Below are 15,708 nucleotides of genomic sequence, written 5' to 3'. Positions count from 1 at the left end.
ATGGCATAATGAATGAAGCTAGAAGATGTGGGTATGAGCTTTGGAAAGTCTCTTAGATCTCTCAGAACCTTGGTTTCCTCATCAATAAACTGTATATAACAATCTATATACTATCTACCCCATGGACTGATTTCTGAGTTAGAAAGAACCTCAAAAGTTCTTTGGCCTTCTAGTCAAATCTATATCTGAACAAGAACTCCTTTTACATCATATGGAGCGAGTGGTTATCCAAGACTCACCAAGAGGGAGAACCAACTATCTCCTGAAGCAGCCCCATCCAACTGCCATCCACTGCCCTTTGTTTTGTCCGGGGGGCAGGCAGAACCCAAATACCCAAAGAGCATTTCTCTCATGTTCCCCATTGAGTCTTCTACTCTGAAGGGTTACCATCCCACGTCTTCAATCGGTTCTCATATGACAGATGTTGAGAGTCTTCACTAGCCTAGTTTATCTTTTCTAGATGACCTTTAGCTTACCAATGCCCTTAGGTTTCTCACCTGTAAAAGGAAATGGTTGGACTAAGTTTCTAAGGCCCTTCCAACTCTAATACACTATGATTTCTCCCTTTTAAAATCTTTCTAGTAAAGCATATTGGAGGGAAAAAATGCTAAAAAATAATTTTGGGATACATAGCCCAGTAGCTTTTCCCGCTTTCTCATTGGCTATTCTAAAAATGGATTTAAGCAGAGATAATGAAGGTCAGCTAACACCTGCTGCCTTTCAGTTAGTGAGATAAACTAATACACTGATCTTAGCAGCTGCTGAGTGCAGGGCTATGTGGAAAGCATTTGATCATAAAATCTGAGTTTCAAAGGCCACAGGCAAACAAGGGAGGAGTTTCAATATTACAGTTCAAAATGCCAGGAGTGTTGTGTTTAATCAGAATAGGAGTGAACTCTGCAGACTAAATAAACTAGGGAGTTTTTGAAACACATAGGATAGTGATAGTAATTTCCCTTTTAAAAATCACATGAAATCACAATCTATGGTATCTAGTTTACAATTTTATAGTAATAATATGTACAATATTAATAACAAATAGCTAATTGTCCTAACATAAATATAACAAATACTATATATATATACACATGTTACAAATTAATATGTAATAAGTACTGTTTTTGATGTCCTAGACTCCTGGAATCTTGCTAAATCTTTTCTCTTCTCTTCTCTTCTCTTCTCTTCTCTTCTCTTCTCTTCTCTTCTCTTCTCTTCTCTTCTCTTCTCTTCTCTTCTCTTCTCTTCTCTTCTCTTCTCTTCCCTTTCCTTCCTTTCCCTTCTCTCTCTATCTCTCTGTCTCCCCCTTTCTCTCCCTCTTTCTCCCCCTCTGTTTATAATCTGTTTTTCTTTCTCTCTCTTTTCCCTGTCCTTTGATTCCTCTATGCTTCCTTTTACATAGAAGATGCTCAATAAATGTCTGTTGAATGAATGCATTTTTTTTCAGTGAAAATTTTTCATATTGATCAGATGTACTGGGAAATGTTTTGTTGTCCTTGTACCTTGCTTTTTATCAAACCAGACAATTATGTAAAGTAAAGTTTAAAAAAATCAATCACCATCTAACTGAAATATTGGGAATAATCACAATAGACTAAATCAGAGGAGGCATAAGTACTATATTACTTTATAATTTTGCACAAGGTCCTTCACAATAATCAATAAATATTTGCTGAGTACACTTTGCCAGGCACTTGGGGATACCTACCTCTTCTCTCAAATCCAGTTGATGAAATGGACATATGCATTAAAATACAGCTAACATTACAAAGAAGGGAGTAATAAAAGTCAAATAACAATAATGCCTCCAGGAGCCCAGAGGAGAAGAGAGAGAGCACTGTGAGTTAGAGAGGTCATGGAAGAAGGCTTGCACAGAAGGAGTACAACTTGAGCTGGAATTTAAAAGTAGGATCCACATAATCAGAGAAGAGGGGAGGGGCACATCTGGAGTAGGGGTCATTGTAAATCAAAGCACAGAGGTCTGTTGAGGAGACAGAGAAGAAGAACATCCTAAGCAAAATGGAGAGCACCACACACTCTTGTAATCCTCCAGCATTTGACAATCCCACCTTTCTCACTGGATTGTTTTGAGGAAAATTGCTTTGTAAACCTTAAGGCAGAATGTAAATGTGAGTTATTTCTAAAAAATATTTATACTGAATTTGTCTCTGTTGATACTTCATAGATCCCTGAATATGGGTTTTCGTCTGCTACTAACAAAAATATATGATATGGGATAATCACATGATATATGTTCCAATTGAAATGTTAATCAAAGACCTCTCCAGTCTGGAAATGTACAATATGATCCATGCAACCAATAAATTAGCATCATAGATTTAACACCGTAAGCGTCTATAGAAGCTGTCTCACTTAGCAGTTGAGGAAACTGAGACGTAGAGAGTTTATAAATGTCTTACCCAGGGTCACACAGGTAGTAAATAGCAGAAATGGGGTTTAAACTCAGGTTCTCTGACTCTAGAGCTGGTACGTTTTCCATTGTACCATGATGTATTTATTGAATTGTTCAGAGAGTAAAGCTACTAAATATGGCAAATATAGGATCATAAAGTTGGAATGCAACCTCCCACTCAGTGAGAAATGCGTTTTACATCATCCTTGCCAGATACTGAGTGGATCTCTGCTATCTTTCATTTTATTCTAAACCACAGGACAGCTGTATTTAAGTCAAGTTAATCCTTCTCTAAAGCTGAAAATTTCCCCTTGTAATTTCTACTCATGGTGGAAGAGCATAAAACAAATCTAATCCTCCTTTGACACAAACAGTTCTTCAAGTTTTTGGATGATTTTGTTTTGTTTTTTCCATATTGAGGCTGAACATCCTTCATTCCTTCAAATACTCCTCATCAGACGTGGTTTCTAGATCTACTGCCATGCTAGTCACCCTCCTTTGGATACAATAGAGTTTCTTAATGTCTTTGCTGGAATATGGCATCCTGGAATTTTTTGTTGTTCTGTCATTTCAATTGTGCCTGACTCATCATGACCCCATTTGGGGTCTTCTTGGCAAAGACACTAGCATGGTTTGCCATTTCCTTCTCCAGCTCATTTCACAGATGAGGAAACTGAGGCAAATAGGGCTAAGTGGCTTGCCCAGTATCACACACAGTTAGTAAGTATCTGAGGCTGGATCTGAATTCACAAAAATGAGTCCTCCTGACTCCAGGCCAGTGCTCTATCCTAGCTGCCCCAACCCTGAAATCACCAAAGTACTATAAATATGGCTTGACTAGTACAAAGTAGAATAAGACTATTATTCTCTATGATCTGAACCTTACAGTGATTAATGAGGTTTTCTAGCAGCTTCATCACAATGTTGGCTCCTTTTTAGTCTGTGATAAACTAAAGCCTCCAAACGTGCCTCATTCATGTTCTGTCGTCAGACCGAATCTCCCTCAGTATATCACTAGATGACAGTGCAGTAAATTTGATGCCTTACATTTTTCCCCAGATTCCATCCTGTTGGTATTAATTCAGTACTCCAACTTGTTGTAATTCAACAATATAACTTAACAAACATTTATTAAAAAGCCCCTGTGTGTACTGCGCTTAGTGCCAAGGGTGCTACTTGAACATTTCAGTGGATCTAGGATTCCCTTCTAATGATAAAGATTACAATCTGTCCATGCCTACTTCTCCTGAGGGATTCTTGCCTGCTTCCTCCCATGAGCTTGCCACAAAGGCCACCCAGTGTGCTGTAGGATCCCCTCCATTTCTCCTGCTCTCCTGAGAATACCAACGGAGTGCATGGGTTTTCCATTGGTTGTCTTTTGTTTTCATGACATGTTTTTTTGTTCATACAAATCATCCAATGCTAAAAACGTATGACTATTAGAAAGATGGGCCTGTGTTTCAAGAGAAAACTTAGGATCCTTAAAAGCACTTGGGAATTCATGGAGGCTGTTCCAGCTCACTCTGTTCCTTCTGTTCAATCCTAGTACCCCCTTCCAATCCATCTGCATTGGCTACCCAAAATATATAGAGAGGTAGGCCAGCTAGATGGATCACCAAGCCAAGAACATATCATACTCTGGACAGCTGGTATTCTTCATCTATGAGGTTTTTTCTTGCATGGATAGCTAGTCTAATTTCATTAAAATGATTATGACTCTCATGTTAAAAATAAGAGGATACTATGTAATTTGCTACTAACCTAATTTTATAGCTAAACTGAGACATAGAGGACGTGAAGTAAACTGCTCAAAGCATTTTGCCAAATTTTCCTCACATTGTAAAAAGCTGGGTTAAAGTTGCCTTGGCAGTATTATTATATGACAACAGTGACCAGAGCAAACTCATGCAGCATTTTCCTTTATTACTATTGTGTTATTTCAGGCCTTTAGCCAAGTAGAGCAAATTCAATCTGGAGCCAAAAGTTTTATTGAATTTTTTTCTGGTTAAATGTTCCACTGATATCCTCATTTGCCAGACACACTTCCCCTTTTCTCTTCTCTTTGGGTGTCATGACCTGGAACTAGAATTGTCTTTGCCCTTTTGAGCTGTTAGTGATATGTGTAGGCAGTTAATAATGATGGGAGTCACATGACTTCTGGTCTTACCATTAAACTCAAATTCCTGCACAAATTATAAGGAAAAAGCTCTGCTATGTCCAGCATTCCCAGGCCTCCTTAAAATTTAAATTATTTAGAGTCTGAATTATTGTTCACATAATAGAAGATAAAGGTTTTTACTTGCAGGCATTTTTTTAACCTGGATATACAAGGTTAAATCTTAAACACAGAAAAGGGGTGGCCACTTTTGTAGTAGGACTGAAGATTGCGATATACCTCCTAATTAAGATATATGTGTGTGTGTGTGTGTACATATATATGTAAATATATACACACATTTATAAGTGTCTGAAATTCCTTCCTTCATCATCATTCCTTAAGATCCTTTGAGATGAGTGAATCATACCTCGGTCACAGTATTATGTTACCTGAGAAAGATAACATGATGATTATCTAATACAAGAGACTCCCATTTATATAGCACATTTATAGATATGACATTTTGGTTATACAATACATTAAATCCCCATGCATATAGGTAACATGTTGTCTAATTAATTAAACTCGCCTTTATAGTATTCTCCAAGATTAAAAAATGTTTTTTTCCATAATCAGTTTTTTTAATTGACTTTATTTTATATCTAGAGAAACAGAGGCTCGAAGACAGTAAATGATGTCTTAATGATCCTGGAGCCAACAAATGTCAGGGTTGTAATTTGAGACCAGGTCTCCTAATTCCAGGTCCAGCATTCTTTCTACTATATGAAATGCCTCACCACCAGCACAGACTAAATTATCAGATGAATTACTACCCATTTTCACTTAGTGTAAAACAGATCCCTAAAGGAATGAATCACGGGAAAAAATAAATTTTGATATCAGAAATAGAGGAAGGAAAGTTTGAGAACATAGCATTCCCAGGCTCACTGGGATATCATAGTAGGAGGGACTTTGAGCAGGGAGAGACAATAAAAGGATAATAATTTGACACTTGCGGATCATATGAGCAATAGGAGTTCAAAATGGACCAAAGGGCATGGAAAGGCAGGTAATAGGAAATTGAGGCAAACCACATTTCATAATCCAATCCAGGGCTAGCCCTAGTACCATATGTCCATATAATGAGATATATAGATAGATAGAGATACGTACTATGTCCATATAATGCGATAATAATATAACAAGTCTTGTCCTCAATGACTTTCAATATAAAGTCATCAAGTAAATAGCTGGGGGGAATAGCTAGGCTAATACAATTATGAGAGGCGGTAGACAGAAAGCTGGTCTTGGAGCCAGGAAGATCTGTGTTCAAATGCTTTCTCTTCTACCTATTGGTGGTGTGACCCTGGGCAAGTCACTTAATGTCTGAGGGCTCCATAGCAAGTCTTTTCTAAGATGAAAAGTTGCAGGAAAGGTGTTCACCTGCATTGGTAGGAGTTTCCATTTGATCAGACACAGTTGGACACAATGTACACTGACCCCAACATCATGATGTCATTTCAGTCCCCTTCAAGTACAAAGGAATTTCCAAACCTGAGAATTCCTTATCTCGGTGTCATCACAGGTCCATTCCCTATCTCTAAACGAAAATATAAAATAAACCAAGAGGAAATATAACAACTTGAATCAGGGACATAAACACATTAACTTGACAACAATAATAACAAAGATAATAATATTTCATATGTATATAATATTTTATAGTTTATAAAGTACTCCATAGCAATCCTGTAAGTGACACAAATTATCATAATTTCCATTTTATATATGGGAAGACTGAGGCTCAGAGTCACTTGCCCATTGCAATTGAAGCCAGGATGCAGACTGAGATTTCATCTCCAAATCAAGTGCCCTTTATATTATACCAAGATAAATAATATAAATTGCATCACCACTTACAGATCCTATAGTGAATCACTAGCAAAAGGCAGAACCAGAGTACCAAGCACTTCCTTGTGGCAAATCATTACCCTTGTATGATGATGACTCTAGACACTTTAGATTGACCAAAGTATTCTGAGTATAATATGGGTCTGTTGTTCTTGCTGGATGAGAGAAGAAAGGGTCCATAATCCATGGACCCAAGGCCATTTACCGTTGTATTCTCTAGAACATATTCAAAGCCAGAATCAAACTGACTTTAGAGACCAACATAAAGCTTTTAAAAAACTAGACTCAAGTGTACAATTGAACATACTCACTGGGAAGTCCCTGTCTTCAAATATCCTTTAAATCAGTAGAGACTTCCATTTAATCCAATAAAAGTTTATCCTGCTGTGAGCAATGCACTCAGAACAGCAGGCTTCAACAAATAGAAATCTTGCTCACTGGGGTTTGAAGCCCATGTATATGCCTTCTGTATTTATCCATATGTTCTTCATTCATTCAGTGAGTATTTTTAAGTGCCTACCCCAGTACATACCTAGTGTTTAAGACCTGCCCTTCTAAAAAGATATGACTATAGATTACAAGAAGGAAATTGTTTACCTTTTCCCTGTAGTTTAGGAACGGAGGACCTTGTCTACTGAACCGTCAAATACCGAGGTTCATTTTGGACCATAGTTCCCGAATCACGTGTAAGCATTTATTTCCTTTGGTCTAACAAAGCTATAAAGTATAAAGTTATTACCAAAAATGAATACAAAAGACAACCATCAAAGGTAGTCCTGGGCAGTAGGACACAATGCAAGAATGTTGGATTTGGAATAAGAGGCCTCTCCAGGTTTTGGTTCCTCCTCAGTAAAATGAGAGCCATCTGCCCCTTATGGTCCTTTCTAGCAATTCTGTGGCCACTACTGATACCATCCCAGGAACACTGCTAGGAAGGGGGTGAGGGGAAGCTACTGAAGAATTCGAGACAGATTAGTATTAATGGCCGCGACAATTGAGAATGAGGCAGCAGACAAGGAAAAGGTTGTTATTACATGACGCCTCAGAGCTTTTCAAGAGCCCAGTGTTAGATCAGGTATCTGGGAAGACAACAGGCCTTCCTCCTGGGACTCCACATGCTTGAAAGATAACAGCCATGACAACAACATCACGAGGATGAAGACGATGATGATGGCTAACAGCTGCCCTTTATAAGCAGATGCTACCATTAACCTCATTTTGCAGACCAGGTTACTGAAGCTGAGTGTCTGTTATAAGTGTCTTGCCCAGGGTCCCACAGCTAATAAATGGGACAGGATTCAGACTCCAACACTATCATTTTGCTCTCCTATCCAGCACTCACACCCTCATCTCTGCTCCCTTTCCTTCCCCATCTGCTAAAGCCCATCAAATTTTACCAAATGCCCAGCAGTTAGATGTGCCAGGTTATAGGTTGTTGTTGTTCAGTCATTTTCAGTCGTGTCCAACTCTCCATGATTCCATTTAGGGTTTACTTGGCAAAGATACTAGAGTGTTTTGCCATTTCCTTCTCCAGCTTATTTAACAGATGAAGAAATTGAGGCAAACAGGATTAAGTGACTTGCCCAGGGTCACACAGCCAGTAAGTGTCTGAGGCCAGATTTGAATGCAGAGAGATGATTCTCCCTAACTCCAGGCCCAGGGCTCTGTGCACTATGGCACCACCTAGCTGCCCTATTACCTTTTATATAGTAGGAACTTAATAAATGCTTGTTGAATTATATTGAAGCAACCCTTTTCATTGAAAAATACAGCTTCTAGGATGCTTGGCACAGACATCAATAAATGTTTGGATCCAGAGGTTACTAAGTTTTTTGTTTTGTTTTGTTTTGTTTTGTTTTTTTACTTCAGCTCCCAAGAGAGCTCTGGAATCAAGACGACAACCCTCATAATAAAATAATAAAAATTAAAATCATGTTGATAAAGTACTTCCCATCCATAAACTCTGTGAGATAGATAGGTAGAACAAATATTATTATCCCATTTTATGTATAAGGAAATTGAGACTGAGAAATGTGGCAACTTTCTCAGGGTTACGTTGCCAGAAAGTGTCAGAATTTGAATTTGAACCTAGGTCTCCTGAGCCCAGGTATTATACTCTTGCTGTTATACCATGCTGCTGCCTCTTCAAGGATCTTTAAAACGGTGGTAGTGGTGATAAACTAATGCCTTTGTTAAAGCATGAAATCCAGGAGCCCACCAACTGATCTAAAAAATTAAATTGTGTCCTTTAGTCTTTGACTTATTCCCAAGGAGACCGGGAGAAAAATAGTCATACACACACACCCCTTTAATTTTGTAAAGCACTTTAAGTGTGTTTTCTCACTCAATCCTCATAACAACCCTATGAGGCAGGGATCACTATTATCCCCAGATCATTGATGAGCAAAAGGAGACTGAGAAAGGTCAAGGGACTTACAAAGGATCATATAGCTGATAAATGTATGAGACAGGATACAAACTCAGATTCAAACTGAGTCTAAATCATCCATCAGGATGTATCCCTGCCAGCTGCATACTGAGTTGGTTTTAAAATGTAATATTATCTATGTTTTATTGTAATTGTATTTATTTTATTATATATTTCCCAAGTATATTTTAATCTTTGGCCAAGTATTTAATGCCTCTAGCACAGATAACATGTTAATTTATTTTAAATTTAAATTTAATTAAATTTTAAATTAAATTTTAATTTTAAAATTTTAATTTTTAAAATTTAAATTTAATTAATACATTTAAACTCTTTAAAAATTTAATATTTTTTCCAAGCACACATAAGGCAATTTTTCAACACTCATTTTTGAAAGATTTTGTGTTCCACATTTTTTTCCCTCCTTCCTTCCCCAAGAGGGTGAGCATTCTGATATAGGTTAAACACGTGCAATCAGGTAAAACATATTTCCACAGTAATCATGCTGTGATACAAGAAACAAAGCAAAAGGGAAACAAAACAAAAAAAAATGAAAATAGTATGCTTCAATCTACAGAGTCCATTAGTCCTTTCTCTAGATAGAGAGTAATTTTTTAAAAAAAGATGTCATGACATAGAGAAAAGAGAACTTTTAAACCCAACACTCAGCATAGAACAATTGAGATAATATATGTAAAGCAAACCTTAGAGTGATATATACATGCGAATTATTATAGTGCTTCGCGCAGAGTAGATATCTAATACTTTTTTTTTTGGAGGTGGGGGAAGGTAAGGCAATTGGGGTTACCCAAGGTCACACAGCTAGTAAGTGCGTCAAGTGTCTGAGGCTGGATTTGAACTCAGGTACTCCTGACTCCAGGGCCGGTGCTCTACTCACTGCCCCACCTAGCTGCCCCTATCTAATGCTTTTTAAAATGTATTGAATTACATCTGGAGTCAAGAGGACCTGAGATTGAAACCTGGCTTTGCTATTTATTTTTGAACAAGTCATTTTCAAAATCTTTCCTGGGCCTCAGTTTATCCCTCTCTGAGATGGGGAGATTGGACTACATGACCACCAACACCCCTTCCAAGTTTAAACCCTGTGATCCCGTTCTAGCTGCCTCATACTGTCTTCTTACTCCAACCCACCAAGTTACCAAAGTAATGTGTCTGATCCAGATGTTAGAGCTATCATTAGTCTTGAGTCTGCCAGATGGTGTATCCTTAGCTTTCCTTCTAAAGGTTTTCCCAATAGTTGTAGGAAAATTTAAAGCTATGCAAGCTTAAAGTTATTTATATTTAACAGCTATTAAAGCTCCTAATTGGTGTGAGTTCTTTTTATGTTTCTTTTTAAGCTGTTAAAGCTTAAAACTGCCCTAAGACTTTTGGGAAACATTGTATCGACCAGTGTCATTGCAAAGAGACAATGTGATTGTCTAGTGTCACGCTGGATATCCTTTGTGCCTTGGGCCAAAGGGAGATAGTAGGATCAAATGTATGTATGTAGATTCACAGCAGCAAAAGATTACTCAAGATTCAACCATCATTTCACTCTCCAGGACCCATTCTCTTCACACAATATGTTTGCAGTAAATGTTATAAGCCTTATTTTACATCTGGAGCAACGCAAAAGTTGAATATCTGTCCAAAGAAACACAGCATACAACCCAGAAAACAGAATGCTTAAACAAGAGTTCTTCATTGTTTCTGTCCATCTCCCAAAACTTGGGACAATATCCCTGCAGAGGGCAGAGTGGCCCTGAATGCTTTCATCAATTAATACAATAAATTCTGCTCGTCTGACTTATCAATATAGTCAGATTTCCATCCCTGCCCTCACTTCTTGGGGCACCTATTGACACTGTTACTTCTCCAGCTTCTTTCCCAGAGAAAATTAATTGCAGATGGCATTTATTATAACTTGTATTTTTTTAAATAGATCCTCAAATATTTACCATCTAGGAGTTTCCTTATCCAGTCTTCAGTTTCTTGGCAGACGAAAAGCATGCTACATGCCTTCTTCAAAGCTTGACCTTGAAACTTAGCCAATGTAGACAGATTATTTTTTTAAATGTAGAATTATACAGTGTTTTTGACATCCATAAACCCTTTTGCCAATCTAATTAGAAAGCTTCTTAATGAAATGTTGATGTCTGGCTATCTCTGCACCTGGTACCAACAGGGAATGCTGGATATCACCTTGAACTCGCTATACTGTTCACTGGCCTTCCTTTCAGAATTCCAGCTGGTCTGTATCCAAGAGGAATGAAAATTACTTGAAAGATTCACAGAAGATTCTCATTCGGAAGAATGGGAAATTTAGCCAAGAAAAAAAGTCCTGATATTTTTGTATTCATCTAATACAGTGATGAGACTTCCTATCTATTTAGCCATATCTATCTCAAGGGAGACCAGAACCAGGACTCATTAACTCACAGGTACACCTTGCTTTGCACAATCCATATCTTGCTATACCAAGGACTGGTACCTTCTTCTGCATTGTGATGCAGATTATGGCTTTCCATACTTTAGGAAATAGTCTCTTTGACTTCCTGTAGCCAACTTCACAGTAACAGATACCTCCAAACTTAAGCTAGGTAGCAGCCGATTGTAGAGGACCCTGAATTCCAAAGAAGTTGGAACTTAACTCTGTAGCCAGCAGAGAGTCAGCCCACGAAGGAGTGACAGAACCATCACTGCCCTTTGTAGCAACGCCCAGAGTGACAAGAGTCTAAGCAGTCCTGGGGAACGACTCTCCACTTGTCCAGCAGTGAGGGCCAACCAAATTATGCCTCCTCCATAAAGCTTATTTTTTCCTGGTCATAAAACAGAAATGACTTTTTTTTATTTGGAAAGAACTTTAGAAATGATCTAACCCAACTTGTTAATTTAATAGTCGCGAAAACCAGGGCCCAGAGAGATGAAATTACTTTCCCATAGTCACGCAAGTCCATGTTTCCTTAAGGACCTTTGTAATTCCTGCCCCTCCCCCAATACCTAGAATAGATATGCGCACATGGAAACAAAATTCTAATACCCTAAAGGAACCTAAAGATCATCAAGGCTATTCCATCCTTTTGTTGTTATTGTTCAGTCATGTCCATTTAGGATTTTCTCAGCAAAGATACTGGAGTGGTTTGCCATGTCCTTCTCCACCTCATTTTACAGAGGAGGAAACTGAGGCAGATGCGGTTAAATGACTCAGCCAGGGTCACACAGCTAGTATGTGTATGAGGCTGGATTTGAACTCAGGTCTTCCTGACTCCAGGCCCAGTGCTCTATGTAGTGCACCACCTAGTTGTCCTATTCCTTCCTTTTACAGATGAGGAAACTGAGACCCAGAGAGACTGTGACTTGTCTATGGTCACATAGTTAGTTAGTGACAGAGCCGGGTCTAGAGCTCAAATCTCTTCATTCTTTGTCCAATGTGTTTTCTCCCTTCTCTACCAATCTTCCTAGCTATAAAAATTCTCTTATTTCTTTTGTAAATTTGAACATAATCATCAAAAAACACAAACATTTCAATATACAAACAAGAAAGAAGTTTGTAAAAGAAGTCATATAAAATGGTTTTTTTAAAAAATGCACATTACATAAAATTTAACAGTGCATTTGTGTCTTCTGTACTTTTTTCATTTTCTTCTGTGCATTAAAAAATGAAACGTTTTATTGCTGGTCTTTTGGGGGCATATTGATCACTAACCTAGGTATTCTGAACAACTGTAGAGTCTAGGAATTAAGGCTCTGAAACTGTGTCTCAGTATAAATAAAGGAAGGAGGAAGCATGACACTGTGGAATGAGTGTTAGATCTGGAGTCAGGTACCAGGTTCAAATCCTGATTCTGCTGCTTAACACCAGTGTGACCACTTCACCAAACCTGGCCTCAGCTTTGGCATCAATAAAATGTGGGGAATTGGACTAGAAAATCTCCAAGGTACTTTGGGTTCTAATGTCACTATTCTACAATATACTTTAAAAGGACCAGAATGCATACCAGAGTTGGATTTAGTACTAAGAGAAGCCGCATGATTTTTCCTTTCTCCAGGAACTAATACTGTCTTCTTGTCTGGGAACAAAACTTGTCTCCTTTTCCTCTGTGGTCCTGGTGATAAAAGGGAACTGTTCATGCTTCTCTAGATAGGTTGGATTGTAAAATTCTTCGAAAAGATTAAAGTCCAGCAAAGGACGTGGGAAAGTAAATGATATTTAATGTGCTATAAAGAGAGTGAATTTTTATCAATGCCCAGGAAAATCTTTGCTCAGTCCACATCTCAATCTGAGAAGATAGAAAATCCCCATTAATTGGCTGTTGCACCATTCCTTTGTTGAGAATGTTCCAAAGGGGTTTACATTTGTGGGTTGACATGTCCTTTACAGCAGAGGTGTCAAACTCAGATAAAAACAGGATCACTAATCTGTACAGAAGGATTCCCACTGACCCCATATTGACTTATTGTTAAATGCTATCTATGTTTTATTCTAGTTTTATTTATATTGTTAAATATTTCCCAATTGCATTTTGACCTGATTTACACAACACTTAGATGTTGTGGAAGGTCACATGCTTGACATCTCTGCTTTAAAGGACCCTAGCCAATCAAAGGCATGAGGAAGTAGAAAGAACCAAGGCACCTGAGTTCAAATGTAACCTGAAACATTCACTAGAAATGTGACCTTGAGCATTTCACTTAAATTTTCCGAGCATCAGTTTTCTCATTAATGAAATGATTGTTATGCTTATACTACCTACCTCATAGAGTTAAAGAAAATTCTTTGCCCACCCACTTTCTCTCTCTCTCTCTCTCTCTCTCTGTCTCTCTCTCTCTCTTTGTCTCTCTCTCTCTGTCTCCCTCTCTCTCTTTGTCTCTCTCTCTGTCTCCCTCTCTCTCTGTCTCTCTGTCTCTGTCTCTGTCTCCCTCCCTCCCTCCCTCCCTCTCTCTCTCTCTGTCTCTCTGTCTCTCTCTCTGTCTCTCTGTCTCTCTCTCTCTCTCTCTCTCTCTCTGTCTCTCTCTCTCTCTCTGTCTTTCTCTCTCCCATATATATGTATATATATATATATATACACATATGTATGTGTGTGTGCATATGTTGTATTATTACTATTCTCATTTATCAGTGAATAAGTTAGAGCCAGTGGAGGGAATGTCCCACACTGGAACACACACTCAATGTTGCCTTTCGCCTTCCATTGGAGTATCTTATCTTGGTTTAAGTTGCCAATTGTCTAGACTTTTCTTGCTACTGGTCTCCAATGACTCTAAAGGAGAGAGGGAAGCTCGTGACTTGGTGCAGCTACCTCACTTAAATCCAATTCACATGCAAGTCAAGACATGACCCTCGTGATGTCATGTTCTCTTCAAGAACAAAGGATGGTCAACAAATACTGCCACATTTCATGTATATAGGAGACTGTCCATTGTCATGGACATTACAGCATGTGATTACAGTATTTCTAGTTTACACTGACTTTGGAGATAATCGTTTGGTTTTGGTTTGGTCTGGCAGTTAGATGGGTAGAAGAACCAGGAGGGAGCAGTGTCATGAAAACCCAGTGGGGAGAGGGAAGAGAGAGATCAGCATCTGCAGAGAGGTCAAGAAGTAGAACTGAGAAAAGGCCATTAGATGTGGCAATTAAGGGGTCATTGGTAACTTTGGAGAGAGTAGGGTCAGTAGAATCATGAGGTCAAAAGCCAAAAGAGAATGAGAGGAAAGGAAATGGGACCAGTAGACTAAAATGGGCAGCTTGATACAGTGAGAACAAAAAACAAAACCTTGAGCTTGTGTTCCCAATTGGGCCACCATTTCCTAGCCATTTCTTTGGGCTTTCTCTCTGGGATCCAATTTCTTCAGCTGTAAAAATAAGGGTATTAGACTAAATGACCTCTAAGTCCCTTCCAGCTCTGGCGTTCTGGTGTTTTGTGGCCATTAAAGTCAGACCAGTTAGATCAGTTCTGTGGTTCTCTGTATTGGCACCAAGAGGACTGGAAATCTTAAAACAATCATGGAGGAATCATTTGGAGTCATGTAGACATGGAGCTAGCCACAGCCAGGTGTGGACCTGAGGGAGAAATTGGAGTATAGCAAGGAAGAACCATATAGCATTTGAATCCAAGAAGTCAACCTCCATCAACTGTCACGTTTCTATTCCTTCCTAATTAAGAATGAAGGTCAGCCAGAAGCTGCTGAGCTCCCCAGTGAGGATGCCATAAATCACTTGGTTTCCCTTGCTTTCTTAGCACTAGGGACAGCGGGACATTCTTAGTCATCACTCCTTATTTCTGTAAACTAAGGATGGATTCTTTTTACTTTTCCAGAAACAGGGTAGAGTCCCACAGACAGGCACCCAGGTGTTTGGTGACAAAATCTGAGGGATTAAATTTGAGGAATAATTAGTTTAAAAGAGCAGAAAGTGTGGAACAGGTGACAGGGAGACCAACTTAATTTTGTCATTCATGATTACTTCCAACTTATCCTATCTATAGCTTGTTTGTACCTAGTTGTTTGAATATATCTTCTCCGTTAGACTGTGAGCTCCCTGGAGGCCTTTCTTTGTATCCCTAGCATTTAGCATGGGGCCAGGCATGTAGTAGACACTTGATAATGTTTACTGACTATATGTGTGGAGAATAAGGGTGACTAAGAAAAGGAAGGAGCAGCTAGGTGGCACAATGGATAGAGTACCTGACCTGGAATCAGGAAGACCCATCTGCATGAGTTCAAATCCGGCCTCAGACACTTACCAGCTGTATGACCCTGAGTAAATCACTTAACTCTGTTTGCCTCAGTTTCCTCATCTGTAAAATGAGCTGGAGAAAGAAATGGCAAACCACTCCAGTATCTTTGCCAAGAAAACCCCA

The sequence above is a fragment of the Trichosurus vulpecula genome, chromosome 8 (genome assembly GCF_011100635.1).
Source record: "Trichosurus vulpecula isolate mTriVul1 chromosome 8, mTriVul1.pri, whole genome shotgun sequence".
In the NCBI taxonomy this organism is placed as follows: Eukaryota; Metazoa; Chordata; class Mammalia; order Diprotodontia; family Phalangeridae; genus Trichosurus; species Trichosurus vulpecula.
The sequence above is the reverse complement of the archived record's forward strand: the minus strand, read 5'-3'. Positions refer to the sequence as shown.